The 19091-nt window shown below is 37.8% G+C and overlaps 1 pseudogene; it reads left to right on the forward strand.

The window, feature by feature from the left end:
* Positions 1-19091, forward strand: part of LOC112301093 (ADP-ribosylation factor 1 pseudogene) — a 169690-nt pseudogene that overhangs the window by 82317 nt on the left and 68282 nt on the right.

Raw genomic sequence — 19091 nt, forward strand, 5'->3', positions numbered from 1 at the left:
CAGTAATAAAGTGCTAACTTTTAAAGATAAAGATATACCCTTAAAAGCAGTAAAGGGAGAAACAGATAGTAACGTAAAAGGGAGCTGTGATAAGGCTAACAACTGATCTCAATAGAAACACTACAAGCCAGAAGGAATGTCAAGAAATATTCCTAGTGATGAAAAGCAAAGGCCTGCCACCAAGACTACTCCTACTCTGCAAGTCTCTCATTTAAAATTATAAGCAAAATAAGGAGTTTCCCAGACAAAAGAAGGCTGAAAGAATACACCTTCACCAAACCAGCATAGCAAGACATGCTAAAGGGACTACTTTAAGAAGATGAAGGTATCCATGATAAAGAGAGAGAAGAACACAAGGAAACAAATGGGAAAGGAAAAAAATAGCAATGAATAAATACCTTCCAGTAGTAACATTAGATGTAAATGGATTAAACACTCCAACCAAAAGACATAGGCTAACTGAATGAATAAGAAAACATAACCTGCTCATATGCTGTTTACAAAAGACCCACCACAGAACAAAAGAACTACACAGATTGCAAAGTGAAGGGTTGGAAAACAATATTCCAAGTAAGTGGACAGGGAAAAAAAGCCCGGGTAACAATACTTTTATCAGGCAAAATAGATTTCAAAACAAAGCCCATAAAAAGAGACAAAGAATGTCATTTCACAACTCTAATGGGAAGAATCCATTAGGAAGCTATAAATATTGTAAACATATATGCAACCAACATAGGAACATCCAAATATGTAAGGAAAATATTACAGGAGTTAAGAAAAATATAGAAAACAACATACTCATAGTACAGTATTTCAACACCCCTGTCAACAATGGACAGATCTTCCAAACAAAGAATCATCAAGGATATTGTGGCACTGACAACATGCTAGGTCAAATAGGCTTAACTGGTACACACAGAACTTTTCACCTGAAAGAAGCAAAATATACATTCTTTTTAAATGCACACAAAACATTGTCAAAGATTGATTACATGATAGGATACAAACCAAGATGCAACAAATTCAAGAAAATTGAAATCATATCAAGCATTTTTTCATATCACAAGGGCTTGAAACTACATACCAAACTCAAGGAAAAAACTCACAAACAAACAAATGCATGCAGACTGAATAACATGTTATTGAACAATGAATAGGTAAACAATAAGATCAAGGAAGAAATAAAAAAAAGTGTTTGGTAACAAATGAAAATGAACCTACAACAACCCAAATCCTGTGGGACACAGTGAAGGACATCCTGAGAGGGAATTTCATAGCAATACAGGCCTACCTAAAGAAGATAGAAAAATTTCAGATAAATTATCTAAACCTAAATCTATAAACATTAGAGCAACAACAACAAAGAAAGCCAAGAGCAAGTAGAAGGAAGTAAATAATCAAGATCAGAGCAGAATGAAATTACATAGACTAAAGACCAATTTAAAGGATCAATAAAACCATGACCTAGTTCTTTGAAAAGATAACAAAATCAACAAGACTATAACCATACTCATCAAGAAGAAAAAGAGAGGTGACCAGAATAAATAATATCAGAAATGAAAGAGGAGAGATTGCAACTGATACTACAGAAATACAAAAGATCATAAAAAATTACTATGAACAACAACATGTCAAGAAATGAAAACCTGGGAAAATGGACACATTTCTAGAAACATATATCCTCCAAAACTGAGTCAAGAAGAAGCAAAAAGCCTGAATAAAAAGATATCAGCTATGAAATTGAAGCAGTAATCAAAAAAACTCTGGAATGAAAAAGCCCTGGGCTGGACAGATTAACAGGAGAATTTTACCAAATATTTAGAGAAGAGCTAACCCAAATTCTTGTCAAACTATTGCAAAAAATCCAAGAATATGGAATACTCCCAAACTCTTTTCATGAGGCCAGTATTATCCTAATTCCAAAACCAGATAAAAACACAACAAAAAAAGAAAACTAGAAGTAATATTACTGATGAACATAGATGCTAAATCCTCAACAAAAATTGGCAAATCAGATCCAGCAATACATTAAAAAGATCATACACCATGACCAGGTGGGATTCATCCCAGGGATGCAAGGATGGTACAATATTCACAAATCAATAAATGTAATACACCACATAAACAAAAGCAAAGACAAAAACCACATGATCATATCAATAGGTGCTGAAAAATCATTTGGTAAGGTACAGTACCCATTTATAATAAAAACATTCAGCAAGGTGGGAATAGAGGGAGCATACCTCAACATAATAAAGGCTGTACATGAGAAACCTACAGCCAACATCATACTCAATGGGAAAAAATTAAAAGCTTTCCCTCTAAGATCAGGCATAAGACAAAGGTATCCACTTTCACTATGTCTAATCAACGTAGTATTGGAAGTCCTAGCCACAGCAATCAGACAAGAAAAATAAATAAAAGACATACAAATTGGAAACCAGGAAGTAAAGCAGTCATTATTTGGAAATGAGGATAGTGTACATAGAAAACCCCATAGATTCCACCAAATATCTACTCGACCTAATAAACAAATTTAGCAAAACAGCAGGATAAAAATCAACATTCAGAAATTGATGCCATTTTTGTACACCAACAATGAAATAACAGAAACAGAAATTAGGGGGGGAATCCCATTTACTATATCAACAGAAATATGAAATACTTGGGAATAAACTTAATGAATGAGGTAAAAGACCTCTACTCAGAAAACTATACAACACTGAAGAAAGAAATTAAGGAAGGCACAAATAAATGGAAGCATATACCTTGTTCATGGATTGGAAGAATTAACACCATTAAAAGGTCCATAGTACTCAGAACAATTTATAGATTTGATGCAATCCCTATCAAAATACCAATGACATATTTCACAGATACAGAACAAATATTTCAAAAATTTATATGGGACCATAAATGACCCCAGTAGCCTCAGAAGTTTCAAGAAAGAAGTAAAATGTAGGAGGGATCACAGTACCTGATATCAAGCTATACTATGAGGCCACTGTAATCAAAACAGTCTGGTACTGGCATAAGAACAGATACATAGACCAATAGAACAAAATACAGAGGCCAGAAATAAACCCATGTCAATATGGTCAGTTATTATTGACAAAGAGGGCAGGAAGATAAAATGGAGTAAAATAGCCTCTTCAATAAGTTTTGTTGGGAGATCTGGACAAGTACGCAAAGAAAAGTAACTAGACCACCAATTTACACCATACACCAAAATAAACTCAACACGAATAGAAGACGTAACACAATAAAAGTCTTAGAGGAAAATATAGGTAGGAAAATTTCAGATATGCCATGCATTAATATTTTCACCTATACATCCCTAGGGCAAGTTATATAAAAGAATAAAGAAATGGAAGTACGTCAAACTAAAAAGCTTCTACATGGCTAAAGAAAATATCAACAAAATGGGAAGGGAACCAACCATATGGGAAAACATATTTGCCAATGATATGCTGCACAAGGGTTTGATCTCCAAAATATATAAAGAATTCACATGACTCCACACCAGGAAGACAAACAACCCAATTAAAAAATGGGCAAAGGTCTTGAACAGACACTTCTCTAAGAAGGACATACAGTGGGTCCAGAGACATATGAAAAGATGCTCAGCATCACTAACCATCAGAGAGATACAAATTAAAACCCCAATCACATACCACTTCACACTGGTCAGAATGGCCATCATAAACAAATCAACAGACAAGAAGTGCTGGCAGGGTTGTGGAGAAAAGGGAACCCTAGAACACTCTTGGTAGGAATGCAGACTGGTGCAGCCACTGTGGAAAACAGTGTGGAATTTCCTCAGAAAACAAAATGGAACTGCCTTTTCACCCAGCAATTCCACTGCTGGAATTATACCCTAAGCATTCTGAGACACCAATTCAAAATAACCTATGCATCCCGATGTTCATACAAGCAGAATTTACAATAGCCAAGTGTTGGAAACAGCCAAAGTGCCCATCAATAAATGAATGGATCCCAAAACTGTGGTACATTTACACAGTGGAATAATCGCAGCAGAAAGAAAGAAGGAGCTCCTACCGTTCATGACAGCATGTATGGAATTGGAGAGTATTATACTAAATGAAATAAGCCAGATGGTGGAAGACAAATACCATATCATCTCACCTATAAGTGGAACCTAACCAGCAAAACAAGCAAATTAGCAAAATAGAACCAGAGATTTGGAAATAAAGACAAACTGACAGTGACCAGAGGGGAGGTGGTAGGGTGATAATGGGGGAAAGAAGGGGAAGGGGCAAGCAAAGGAACACAAATAGAGAACTCATGGGCACAAACAATGAGGGGGATTGACTCTGGGTGGGGGGTGGGGGATGTGGTAGAAGCAAACATGGTGAAAAAGATGGGACATCTTTAACTGACTAACAATATATAAATAAATAAAGGAAGGAAGGAAAGAAGGAAGGGCAAAAAAAAAATTAACACATTTCCCTAATATCAGACCTGAAATTTGAACCCAAGCCTGTGATTTTAAACAGCATATTTGACGTGAACAAATTAGACGCCTTAAGTAACTAACTAAGTGGACCAGGTTCTTGTCACACAATGATCAGTGACTCAATCAATACCAGAACTCTGCATTGAAGAGCTCCGAAGTTTTACCTACACCCTACCAGAACAGATAGGAGAAAACAAAGGCAGCAAGGTCCCTTAATACTCCATGGTTGCCATGACTGAACAGCTGGACCTCCAGCTGGTGATATTGTGTGGGCATAGCAGGTCTGGACAGGAAGAAAAATCTGGAAAGGACAGGTAGAAATGTGTCATCAGTGGAAGTGCTCAAGGATTAATAGTTACAGTATATTGGAAAACATAAAAACATATATATTCATTCACAAGCATGCATTGAGTATTCTAGTTTTTCCAAGCATTCATCCACTCTCTACATAGTCTAGCTCAGTTTTGATAGAATGACAAATAGTTTTTATACATACCACTTTGATCATAATGGAAAGTATTTCTTACACACCACCAAATAAAAGTAACCTCTTACTCTAAGAATTTTGAATTTCAAATCAATTTAAGATATATATTATCATACCTTAGCATAATGCTCTCCAGTTCCATCCATGCTGTTGCAAAGGGTATAAGCTCCTTCTTTCTCTCTGCTGCATAGAATTCCATTCTGTAAATGTACCATAGTTTTTTGATCCACTCATTTGCTGATGGGCACTTAGGTTGCTTCCAGTACTTGACTATTGTAAATTGTGCTGCTATAAACATTGGGGTGCATAGGATCTTTTGGATTGGTGTTTCAGGGTTCTTAGGGTATAATCCTAGCAGCGGAATTGCTGGGTCAAAAGGCAGTTCCATTTTTAGTTTTCTGAGGAAATTCCATACTGTTTTCCACAGTGGCTACACCAGTCTGCATTCCCACCAACAATGTGCTAGGGTTCCCTTTTCTCTGCATCCTCTCCAACATTTGTTTGTGGATTTTTTTATCTTGGCCACTCTGACTGGTGTGAGATGGTACCTCATTGTGGTTTTAATTTGCATCTCTCTGATGGTTAGTGATGCTGAGCATCTTTTCATATGTCTCTGGGCCCTCTGTATGTCTTCCTTGAAGTGTCTGTTCAAGTCCTTTGCCCATTTTTGAATTGGGTTATGGTAAGTGAAATAAGCCAGGTGGTGTGGGACCAATACCATATGATCTCACCTTTAACTGGAACATAATCAACAAAAGAAAAAAGGCAAACAAAATATAACCAGAGACATTGAAATTAAGAACAATCTAACAATAGCCAGAGGGGAGCGGGGAGGGAGCATTGGGGAGAAGGGTTTTCAGGAACAACTATAAAGGACACATGGACAAAACTAAGGGGGAGGGTGGAAGCAAGGGAGGGAGGTAGTTTTGGCAGGGGGAGGGGGGAGGGGTGGGGAGAAAATGGAGACAACTGTAATTGAACAACAATAAAATAATTTAAAAATATATATATATATATATTATCATATCTTGACTCTGTTACCTACAGTATTGTGAACCTTGGGCAAGTTACTTAATCTCTCTGTGCCTCTGTTTTCTCACCTGTACATTATGAAGGTAGATGCAAATAGTACCTTGTACCTCATTCAGAGGGTGGCTTTGAGAATTGAGTTAATGTCTATAAAGTAGTTAGAAGGGTATCTAAGGAACACAGTAATTGCTATAAAGTGTTATCTATTCCTGACAAGTAAACTGAGGGTCCAGCATAAAGTTTATTCAAATATGGTCCCTGAACAATCTTAAGGATGTTTTATCAATATCTCTTAGGATGCCTATTAATAAAAGTAGATTCTCAAGCCTCAGCTACTGAATCAGATCTCAGAGGAATCTCTGGTAGTTGCAAGCCCTGCCTGCCTTCTAGGTGATCCTTATGTATATAAATGTCTGTAGAAGCCCTGTCTTGGAGGTTAAAACACTTGCCCACTTCTCTGTGGCAGTATCTTTGCAGCTCAGCAGCATGTAAGACAGGTAGGTCCATCAGAAAGGACACAGTTCCTTGCACATATCAGAATGCCAAATAGAACAGAATTATAAGTGGCTTTTCCAAGGTAACAGGTTACCCTAGTAATAAGCAGAAACATGATTTCACACAAATCTGTGACTGTTAAGATTTGCTCTCAGCCTTTCCACCAACAGGACAGAAATGTATCCAGGAGAGACTCACCTGCCCTCTGAAGATGGAGTAGAATGAAATCCCTCAAAGCATCTTTTCTCATGTTCAACTTCAGCTCACCTTTTCCATTAAACCAGAGTGTCATTTCTGGTACTAATTTACAGTGGTCCCCTTACCCTTAGGAAACTTGGTACTGAAGAACAGACTCCTGAATCCCTGCTGGAGGAGAGGGGCATCCCCAAAGGTGACCTTTACAATTAAGGTCCTCTGTCTACCTAGCAGGGCCTGGCTTTGGAGCAGTCTCAGTACAGCAGGCTATCACGTGCTCACTCCAAGAGGGCTACCTACAACCAGAATGGCCTTTTCCAATGATTTCACTTCTGAGAATTTTCTTTCAAGCAGAGGTTTTTAATTGTCAGAAGGGAGAAAGATCAACCAGTTTGGGCTCTTCAATATGTCAATGTCAAAGGGGAAAATCAAGGATGATAGGGAATGATTTGGATTAAAGGCGCTTAAGATACTACAAAAACCAAAGGTCATTGAGGTTCTTAATTGAGTCCTTATTTGAAAAAAGATATTATAAAAGATATAAAGGGTATTTGGGACAATTAAAAAAATTTAAAACAATGTATTTGATGATATTAGGGAATTATACTGAATTTTATGTATGATAATGGTATGATAGTTATATCATTTTAACACTATAGTATTAGGGCAAAATGTCATAATAAATGTTTTATTTTCAAATACTTGAGAAAAACATAGATCAAGAAAATATGGCAAAATGTTAAAAGGCTAAATATGAGTTCTATCCATATATTTGTGTTCTTTATATGATCCTTTCTAATTCTATGTCAGTTTGCAATTTTTCATAATAAAATATAAATTTTTAAAAACTTGAATAAGGACTAGCTCCCTCCCCTACAAGAGCAGGGAGCACAGCCCAGCACCAGGAGGGACATGGATGCTGGAAATCGCTGGGGGGAATAGAGACAAAATGGGAGACTCATAGAGGCGGTATACACCCACTGGGACTGCGAATGACAGCTAGGTCATTACCAGAGAAATTGGGGTGCTGGGCAACACCTGGAGAAGGCTATTATTCTGAGTTGGGCCATGTCAGACCCTGACCCCGAGAGTCTCCATATTGGTTAGAAAGTTGGGCTATATGAAAAGCCGTGTGCTTGCTAAGAATGGCAGGCAGGTGCTTTGTAAGGAAATCTCTCCCAGCAGCTGGCTCATCCTAAGGGTGATTTCAGCCCTGCACCCAAGCTTTACTCATGCTGCTAGCCCTTGGGCTGACTGATTTGAGCCATATGCCAGCACTTGACTGGTGCCGCTCACCCAGAGGCTGAGTGCTGCTATGTGCCCAGAAGGTTGACTGGCACCGTTTGCCCGGCGGTGGGATCTGGCCAGAGTGGGATTGAAAAGAGCAAGGAAGAGGCGCACCACACAGCCCTCTATGCAACTGGTGAATTAAAGGTGCATGAATGGCTCAGATGGACAGTGGGGTCCTGGCAGCTCATGGAGGACCTGGGCTGGAGGCTGGGCAACTGTGAATATTGCTACCTAGACCTGGCCCCCATCCTTGCAAAAGCATAGGAAGGGAGGAAAGTGAAACCCAGCCACCTATTCCTGTGGCATCCTGGAAGACAAGCAGAACTCACTTAAGGGGATTAAAGTCAGCAGGAGGCTCATTTTTTTTCTTTCCTCTCTCATTTTCTTCCTTTTTTTCTTCCCCCAAGTGAGACAATAAGATGTGGAATTATGAAAGGTCCAGAAACAGATCCAAAGGGGGAGCATAAGGCTAACCCGCCAAATTGAGAAACTGAGACAAATGTCACTTTGCTATCTCATAGAACTAGCATTTTATTGTTTATTTCTATTATTTTTTTTCATTATTTTTACTACTTTTATTTAATTAGTATTTGTTCTCTTCTTTATGTTTAGTTTCTTTTGTTTTATTTCTCTGTTTGCATTCTTTAACTTGTTTTCCTTATTCTTGCTTTATTGTATTTTGATTTTCCTTCTTTCACTTCACTTATGTTCCAATAACACACTACCCTGATCATGTACTTTCTATTCTGATTATCCAAATCATATATTTCTTGTCACATTATTGTTGTTCCACTACGATTGTAAATAATTGTTGTTCCATACAATTGTAAATACTACACAGCAACCCTCCCTGATCTTAGCCCACTTCATTTTATTCCTGAGCGGTATTATTGTTGTGGTTAACTCTATTCTCTCTCACACTATGACTACTTTGTATCCTTTATTCTCACTATACTCATCATCTAATCTTGCACAAGCTCTGTTTTCTGAATTCAGCTCACGATACTCCTCTCCTCTAACAAAAGTCTTATCTCTCTTTCACATTTTATAAAAAGTGGCTAGTTGAGTGAAATATCACAGTTAACACTATACTTATCCAAAGAATCTCCTATCTCTTCTCTACTTGCTGGTTCTTTAAATCCCATACAATAGTATCACCGTGTCTTAATCCATTTTGCCTAACCCCTGCCACTGACCACATACAAGAATAGGTGGGAGCTGTGAACATCAGTATACCCACTGGAGGAGAGAATTCACCAAAAAAGGAACTGCCAACAGGTAAAACCCAAAGTACAATAAGAGAACCCACACAAATAGAAGAAAGGGCATACTTAGACCATCTAAACAAGGAGATCAAAGAGACCACAGCACTGAACCCTGTAGACTACCTACCATAGAAGTTTACAGATAGCAAAGCAAAACATCAGGAACAGCAGAAACAAACAAAAAGAATCACTAAAATGGGGAGACAAGAAAAGAAACTGCATTCAAAAGGAATGGAAAACTCCCTGATAGAGAGCTAAATGAAATGAAGGTAAGAAAACTATCAGATATAGAATTGAAAATAATGGTTATAAAGATGCTCAAGGAACTCAGACAACCACGAGGAACTGAGTGAGAACTACAACAGTAGGAAAAAGGAAATAGAAACTATAAATAAAGAGAAGGAAGAAATGAACAATAAAATCTCGGAAATAAAAAACACACTGGAGGGAATAACAAGCAGGCTAGGTGAAACAGAGGATTGAATCAGTGGTCTGGAGGACAACATAGAAGAAAACACCCAGAAGGAGCAAAAAAGGAAAAGAGACTCAAAAAGAATGAAGAGGTGTTAAGGGAAATGCAGGACAACATGAAAAGTAATAATATCTGTATAATAGGGATACCAGCAAGAGAAGAAGACTAATGGATAGAAAAACCTGTTCAATGGAAGTAATGATGGAAAACTTGTCTAATTTGATGAGAGAAAAAGTTACACAAATCCAGGAAAAGCAGAGAGTCCCAATCAAGTGGAACCCAAAGAGGCCCACTTCAAGTCACATCATAATTAATATGGCAAAATTCCAAGACAAAGAGCCTTAAAGGCAGCAAGGGAGAAACAAGAAGTAACATACAAGGCAATGCCAATAAGACTAGCAGCTAACTTCTCAATGGAAACACTCCAAGCCAGAAGAGAATGGCAAGAAATAGTCCAACTAAAGAAAAACAAAGGCCTGCAACCAAGACTACTCTATCCAGCAAGGCTCTCAATTAAAATGGAAGGCAAAACAAGGAGCCTCACAGACAAAAGAAGCCTCAAAGAATACACCTCCACCAAACCAGCTCTGCAAGAGATGTTAAAGGGTCTGCTTTAAGGGTATAAAAAAAGTGAGAGAGAAGAACACAGGTATGAGAAAATGGCAATGAATAAATGGCTATCAGTAATAACCTTAAAAGTAAATGGATTAAAGGCTCCAATCAAAAGACACAGAATAGCTGAATGGATAATAAATCATGACCCACACATATGCTGCCTACAAGAGACCCACTTCAGAACAAAAGACTTACACAGACTGAAAGTAAAGGACTGGAAAAAAAATATTCTAAGCAAAAGGGCAGGAAAAAAAAAAGCCACAGTAGCTATACTCATACCAGAAAAATAGACTTCAAAAAAAAAGGCCCATAAAAAGAGACCCAGAAGGCCACTTATAATACTCAAGGGAAGATCCATGAAGAAGACATAAACATTGTAAATATATATGCACCCAACATAGGAGCAACCAAATACATCTTGGAGGACTTTAAGAAAGATATTGACAGCAACATAATTATAATAGGGGATTTTAACACTCCACTGTCAAAAATGGATAGACCTTCCAAACAAAATATCAACAAAGATATTGTGGCATTGAACAATGTCCTAGATCAATTGAACTTAACTTATATATGTAAAACCTTTCATCCCAAAGAAGCAAAATACTCATTCTTTTCAAATGCACATGGAACACTTTCAAAGATAGACCACATGATAGGAAACAAAACAAGCCTCAACAAGTTCAAGAAAATTAAAATCATATCAAGCATCTTCTCTGGCCACAAGGGACAGAAACTAGAAACCAACCTCAAGGAAAAAATTCAAACACACTCAAACTCATGGAGAAGGAATATCATGCTATTAAACAATGAATAGATCAAGAATGAGATCAAAGAAGTAATCAAAATGTTTCTGGAAACAAAGGAAAATTAATTCATAACAACCCAAAACCTATGAGACACAGCAAAGGCAGTTCTGAGAGGGACGTACATAGCAATACAGGACTACCTAAAAAAAGGTAAAAACATTTCAAATAAACAACCTAACCCTATACCAACCAGAACTGGAAGAACAACAAAGACAGCCCAGAGCAAGTAGAAGAAAGGAAATAACAAACATCAGAGCCAAGTTAAATGACATAGGGACTAAAATACAATTCTAAGGATCAATAAATCCAGGAGATGGTTCTTTGAAAAGATAAAATCGACAAGCCTTTAAACAGACTCATCAAGAAAAAAATAGAGAGGACCAAAATAAACACAATCAGAAATGAAAGTGGAGACATTACAGCTGATACCACAGTAATACAAAGGATTGTAAGAAATTACTACAAAGAACTATAGGCCTAGAAATTTAAAAAACTCAGTGAAATGGACACATTTCTAGAAAAATATAATCTTCCAAAACTGAATGAAGAAGCAGAAAGCCTGAACAAACCAATAACAGCTGACAAAATTGAAACAATAATCAAAAATCTCCCAATACACAAAAGCCCTGGACCAGATGGTTTCACAGGAGAATTCTAAAAAGCATTTAAGGAAGAGCTAGCCCCTATCCTTTTCAGATTATCCCCAAAACTCCAAGAAGATGGAAAATTCTGAAACTATTTTTATGAAGCCAGCATCATCTTAAACCCAAAACCAGATAAAGACATAACAAAGAAAGAAAACTTCAGGTCAATATTGCTGATGAATATAGACGCTAAAATCCTCAACAAACTATTGGCAGACTACATCCAGCAATACATTAAAAAGATCATACCCCATGATCAAGTGGAATTCATCCCAGGGATGCAAGGATGATACAATATTTGTAAATCAATAAACATAATATATGACATTATCTAAAGTAAAGACAAAAATCACATGATAATATCAGTAGATGCAGGAAAAGCATTTGATACGGTACAGCACCCATTTATGATAAAAACACGAAGGAAAGTGGGAACACAGGGAGCATTCCTCAAGTAATAAAGGCCATATGCAAGAGACCTACAGCTGACATCATACTCAATGGGCAAAAACTAAAAGCTTTCCCACAAAGATCAGGAACCAGACAAGGATGTCCACTTTCACCACTTCTATTCAACATATTATTGGAAGTCCTAGCCACAGCAATCAGACAATGAAAGGAAATAAAACACATACAAATTGGAAAAGAGGAAGTAAAACTGTCATTATTTGCAGATGACATGATAGTGTACACAGAAAATCCTATAGACTCCACTAAAAATCTACTTGACTTAATAAATGAATTTGGCAAAACAGCAGGACACAAATCAATATTCAGAAATCAAAGGCATTTTTGTATACCAACAATGAAATATCAGAAACAAAAATCAGGAAAAGACTCCCATTTGATATAGCAACAAGAAAAATAAAGTACCTAAGAATAAACCTAACCAAGGAGATAAAAGACCTGTGCTCAGAAAACTACACAACATTGAAGAAAGAAATGAAGGAAGACACAAATAAATGGAAACATTTACCTTGTTCATGGATCAGAATAAATAACATCATCAATATGTCCATACTACCCAAAGCAATTTATAGATTCAATGCAATACCTGTTAAAGTACCAATGGCATATTTTGCAGATACAGAAAAAACATTTTAAAAATTTATATGGAACCATAAACAACCGTGTATAGACACAGCAATTCTGAGAAAGAAGAACAAAGTAGGATGATCACAATGCCTGACATCATACAATATTACAAGTCAACTGTAATCAAAAGAGTCTGGTACTGGCATATGAACAGACACATAGATCAATGGAACAGAGTAGAGAGCCCTGAAACAAGCCCAAGATTCTATGGTCAATTAATTAATATTCAGCAAAGAGTGCAGAAGCAAAAAATAGTCTAAAATATCCTTTTCAACAAATGGTGTTGGTAAATCTAGGCAGCTTCATGAAAAAAAAATGAAACTTGACCACCAACTTACACCACACACACACACACACACACACACAAATCTAGATGATAAAAGACTTAAGTGTAAGTCATGACACAATAACAGTCCCTGAAGACAATATAGGCATGAAAATCTCAGATATTCCATGCAACAATATTTCACCAATAAGTCCCCCAGAGCAAGGAACATACAGGAAAGAATAAACAAATGGGACTTCATGCAAATAAAAAGCTTCTGCAAGACTAAAGAAAACATCAACAAAATGGAAAGGGAACCAACCATATGGGAAAACATATTTGCCAATGATACGTTGCACAAGGGTGTGATCTCCAAAATATATAAAGAATTCATGTGACTCTACACCAGGAAGACAAAAAGCCTAATTAAAAAATGGACAAAGGACCTGAACAGACACTTCTCCAGGGAGGATATACAGAGGGTGCAGAGATATATCAAAGGATGTTCAGCATCACTAGCATTCAGAGAAATGCAAATTAAAACCCCAATCACATACCACTTCACACTGGTCAGAATGGCCATCATAAAATAAGCAACAAAGAACAACTGTTGTAGAGGTTGTAGAGAAAAGGGAACCCTGGTGCACTGTTGGTGGGAATGCAAACTGGTGAGGCCACTGTGGAAAACTGTATGGAATTTCCTCAGAAAACTAAAAATGGAACTGCCTTTTGACCCAGCAATTCCACTGTTAGGATTATAGTCTACAAACCCTGAAACACCAATTCAAAATAATCTATGCATCCCAATGTTCATAGCAGCACAATTTACAATAGCCAAGTACTGGAAGCAACCTAAGTGCCCATCAGCAAACGAGTGGATCCAAAAACTATAGTATATTTACACAATGGAATTCTATGCAGCAGAGAGAAAGAAGGAGCTTATACCCTTTGCAACAGCATGGATGGAACTGGAGAGCATTATACTAAGTGAAATAAGCCAGGCAATAAAAGACAAATACCATATGATCTCACCTTTAAGTAGAACCTAATCCACAGAACAAACAAGCAATCAAAACATAACCAGAGACAGTGAAATTAAGAACAAACGGACAGTAACCAGAGGGGAGATGGGAGGGGATAATTGAGGGAAAAGAATGAAGGGTTTTCAGGAACAACTATAAAGGACACATGGGCAAAACCAAGGGGGGATGCGGAATCAGGGGAAGGAGGTGGGGATGGCTGGGGTGGGGACATGTTGTGTGGGGAAAGGCAAAAACTGTAGCTGAACAACAATAAAATTTTAAAAAATAGTAAAGCAAAATAAAAAAAACTTAAATAGGACAGTCTGGGCCTAGTAAATCCACATCTATAAATTTGTCAATATTTATTTGTCTTTTGATCAAATTTGCCGATCAGAAAGTAATTAAGCAAGCATTTAAGTTGATTGTTGCAGTGTGATATACAGTAGCTGAAAATTAATTTTTGAAAACCTAAATATCCAATAATTAGAAGCAGAGAAACAAAATGTATTTCATGTCTGCAATAGGAAAGTATGTATCTAATAAAGACGATGCACGTGTTGTTTCTGGAGCCATACAGAAAATTGTTCAAGATGAAATTATGTGAATAAAGCAGATGTAAAACGTGCATGCTTTTTTGTAAATGATAACATTTTTGTAAAAAAAGATGTTTATTTAATAGTGATTTTACAAGCTAACATGCATTGAGAACTTGCTCTTTTCCAGCCCCTAGGCCACATTATAGGACAATTTCATAATTATCAGTATTTAAATATTGGATATTGAGGCACAGAGAAGTTAAGAAACTTGTCCAAGGTTATCCAGCTATGAGAAAGTTTAAACCCAGGTCTGTGGGATTTCTAAACCCAAAGCCCTTATGCACCAGAAAACTTTCATTGACTCTAGTTGTGCAGTGGGGTGATGGGTAATTGTTTTCCTGTTATATTTCCCTATAGCTTTAACTTTTTCCTATAACATTGTTACCTGGGGCTCTTTTTATAAGTTTAAAAACAAATCATAAAAAAATAGGAAAAAATGCAACAAGAAGCAGAATTTTCCTGATGTGGGCCCAGACATCCATCATTCTGTGGCTGTGTGATGGTGACTGCTTACTATGCTGCAACCCTGGGTGGATGTTTCTAGTTACTTGCCCTAAATTTCTCTCATCTTTTACTTGTGCCTGGCTTAAACCTAGGGTCCAATCTATCAAGTTTGTCAAGTCCTTTTTCCTTGATTGAACTTCCCTTGGAATATTATCCTCTACTTTGTTGTGTGTTTTATTTTCCAATGATGGCCGTAACAATTTGTCTCACCCCATATCTTCTTCTTAATATGTGACTCATATGTGACTTTGCTAATTCCCCCATTAAGTGTTGGTGTCTTCACCCTCTTCTTTTGAACTTGGTGGAAATCTGTGACCCCCTTGATGAATAGAGTGTGGAGGATATGATTCTATGTGACTTTCCAGGAAGACAATACAGCTTCAACCTGGCTATTTCTCTTAGGGATGTTCGCTCATGTAACTCAGCCACCATACTGTAAGGAAGCCGGGGTCATACAGAGAGATCATGTATAGGTGTTCCAGTCAACAGTTCCAGCTGAGGTCTTAACCAAAAGCCAGCTTAATCACCCACCAGAAATGAAGTGAGGAATTCTGAGATGATTGACATTGTGTGAGAGATCCAAGCCAGAACCACCATGTTGAGCCCAGTTAACCTCCAGAACCATGAGAGGTAATAATAAATCATTGTTAATTCACATCACAAAGTTTGGAGTATTTTATTATATAACAACAGATACCACACATAATTGTACAGTACATTGTAGTTTATAAAGCATTTTTACATTAATTCTCAAGTAACAGTTATAATCCATAGATAATATAATAAAATCCTTTATACAGAGGCAAAAATTGGGGTTTTATGAGTTAGATGTGTGTCTAAATCTCATTTGACACACTTACTAGTTATATGATCTTAGTTAAATTTTGAAAAACTCAGATTATTTATTTACTAAACAGGTACAATAATGTTACAAGCCTTACAGGGCTGAAGAGTGGGTTATCTAATGCATGTGCAGTAATTAGCACTAGCCCATCTAACTAAATGCCTCCAGTTTTCAGGCCCATGACCTTGGCAATATCCTTGACTCCTTTTTCATGCCTCAGGTCAACATATTCTAGTAGTTCCAGTTCTGAAATAAATGCAGAACCTCATCACTTCTCCCAGGTGTGAACCTAGCATCCTGGAGGCTAAGTACACAGACCTGCATCAGCACAATAGTCCACTAGTCTCCTTGCTCTTTCCTTGCCTCCCATGAGCCTGTTTTCTTTTTTATTTTTTTAAAATTTTTATTGTTATTCAAGTACAGTTGTATGCCTTTTCTCCCCATCCCTCCACCCCACCCCAGCTGAACCCACCTGCCTCCCCCACCTCCACCCTCCCCCTTGGTTTTGTCCATGTGTCCACCATAGTAGTTCCTGTAATCCCCTCTTCCCACTGCCCCCCCCCCCCCGGCTATTGTTAGATTGTTCTCAACGTCAATGTCTCTGGTTATATTTTGTTTGCTTTTTTCTTCTATTGATTATGTTCCAGTTAAAGGTGAGATCATATGGTATTTGTCCCTCACCACCTGGCTTATTTCACTTAGCATAATGCTCTCCAGTTCCATCCATGCTGTTGCAAAAGGTATAAGCTCCTTCTTTCTCTCTGCTGCATAGAATTCCATTGTGTAAAAATACCATAGTTTTTGGATCCACTCGTTTGCTGATGGGCACTTAGTATGCTTCCAGTACTTGGCTATTGTAAATTGTGCTGCTATGAACATTGGGGTGCACAGATTCTTTTGGATTGGTGTTTCAGGGTTCTTAGGGTATAATCCCAGCAGTGGAATTGCTGGGTCAAAGGGCAGTTCCATCTTTAGTTTTCTGAGGAAATTCCATACTGTTTTCCACAGTGGCCTCACCAGTTTGCATTCCCACCAACAGTGCACTAGGGTTCCCTTTTCTCCGCATCTTCTCCAACATTTGTTTGTGGATTTCTTTATGTTGGCCACTCTGACTGGTGTGAGATGGTACCTCACTGTGGTTTTAATTTGTATCTCTCTGATGGCTAGTGATGCTGAGCATCTTTTCATATGTCTCTGGGCCCTCTGTATGTCTTCCTTGGAGAACTGTCTGTTCAAGTCCTTTGCCCATTTTTTAATTGGGTTGTTTGTCTTCCTGGAGTGCGGTCGTGTGAGTTCTTTATATATTTTGGAGATCAGGCCCTTGTCTGATGTATAACTGGCAAATATGTTTTCCCATACTGTTCGTTCTCTTTTTGTTTTAATGTTGTTTTCTTTAGCCATGCAGAAGCTTTTTATTTTGATGAGGTCCCATTTGGTTATTCTTTCCTTTATGTCTCTTGCTTTAGGGGACATGTCTGTGAGGATGTTGCTGCTTGGGATGTCGGAGATTTTCCTGCCAATGTTTTCCTCTAGGACTTTTATGGTGTTACGATTTACATTTTACTCTTTTATCCATCTTGAATTTATTTTTGTGTATGGTGTAAGTTGGTGATCGAGTTTCATTTTTTTGCACGTAGCTGTCCAGATCTCACAACACCATCTGTTGAAGAGGCTGTTTTTGCTCCATTTTATGCTTCTGCCTCTTTTGTCAAATATTAATTGACCATAGAGACTTGAGTTTATTTCTGGGCTCTCTGTTCAGTTCCATTGGTCTGTGTGCCTGTTGTTATGCCAGTACCAGGCTGTTTTGATTACCGTGGCCTTGTAATACGGTTTGATATCAGGTATTGTGATCCCTCCTGCTTTGTACTTCTTTCTCAAAATTGCTGCAGCTATTCGGGGTCGTTTATAGTTCCATATAAATTTCTGAAATGTTTGTTCTATATCTGTGAAATATGAAATGGGTACTCTAATAGGGATTGCATTGAATCTATAAATTGCTTTGGGTAGTATGGCCATTTTGATGATGTTAATTCTTCCAATCCATGAGCATGGTACATGCTTCCATTTGTTTGTGTCTTCCTTAATTTCTTTCTTCAGTGTTGTGTAGTTTTCTGAGTACAGGTTTTTTACCTCCTTGGTTAGGTTTATTCCTAGGTACTTTATTTTTCTTGTTGCTATATCAAATGGGATATTTTTCATGATTTCTTTTCTGCAGTTTCATTGTTGGTGTACAGGAATGCCTTTGATTTCTGAGTATTGACTTTGTATCCAGCTGTTTTGCCAAATTCATTTATTAGGTTGAGTAGTTTTTTGGTGGAGTCTATAGGATTTTCCATGTACACTATCATGTCATCTGCAAACAGTGACAGTTTCATTTCTTCCTTTCCAATTTGGATGCCTTTTATTGCTTTTTCTTGTCTGATTGCTGTGGCTAGGACTTCCAATACTATGTTGAATAGGAGTGGTGAGAGAGGGCATCCTTGTCTTGTTCCTGATCTTAGTGGGAAAGCTCTAAGTATTTGTCCATTGAGTGTGATGTTGAGCCTGTTTTCATTACAGATGCAGAACTTATGCTGCAATCATATCACACCTCTTCTCAAAATCCCCAGTGGCTCTTCATTCTACTCCGAGCATGTGCCAAAGTCCTTACAATGGACAGCCAGCATGTATGTGATTTGCCCTCTGCTGTCTCTCTGACCTCATTTACTTCCCTCCTGCTCACTCCCCTTCTGCCTTGGTGGCCTCTTTACTCATCCTCTAGCCTCAGATCCCTTGCACTTGCTCTGTCGTCTACTTGTTTCTCCAGGCATCTACCAGGCTCATCCCTGCCCTCCTGAAAAGTCTTTGCTGCAATGGCAGCTTTTACTAAGGTTTCCCAGACCAGCCTATTTAAAACTGTAGCCCTTCTTGCACCCCAGCACTTTTATCCACTTCCCCTAACTCACATTCTCTGTAGTGCTCAGCACCCCACATACCATGTCCTT

Source organism: Desmodus rotundus, chromosome 8 (genome assembly GCF_022682495.2).
Source record: "Desmodus rotundus isolate HL8 chromosome 8, HLdesRot8A.1, whole genome shotgun sequence".
Lineage (NCBI taxonomy): Eukaryota > Metazoa > Chordata > Mammalia > Chiroptera > Phyllostomidae > Desmodus > Desmodus rotundus.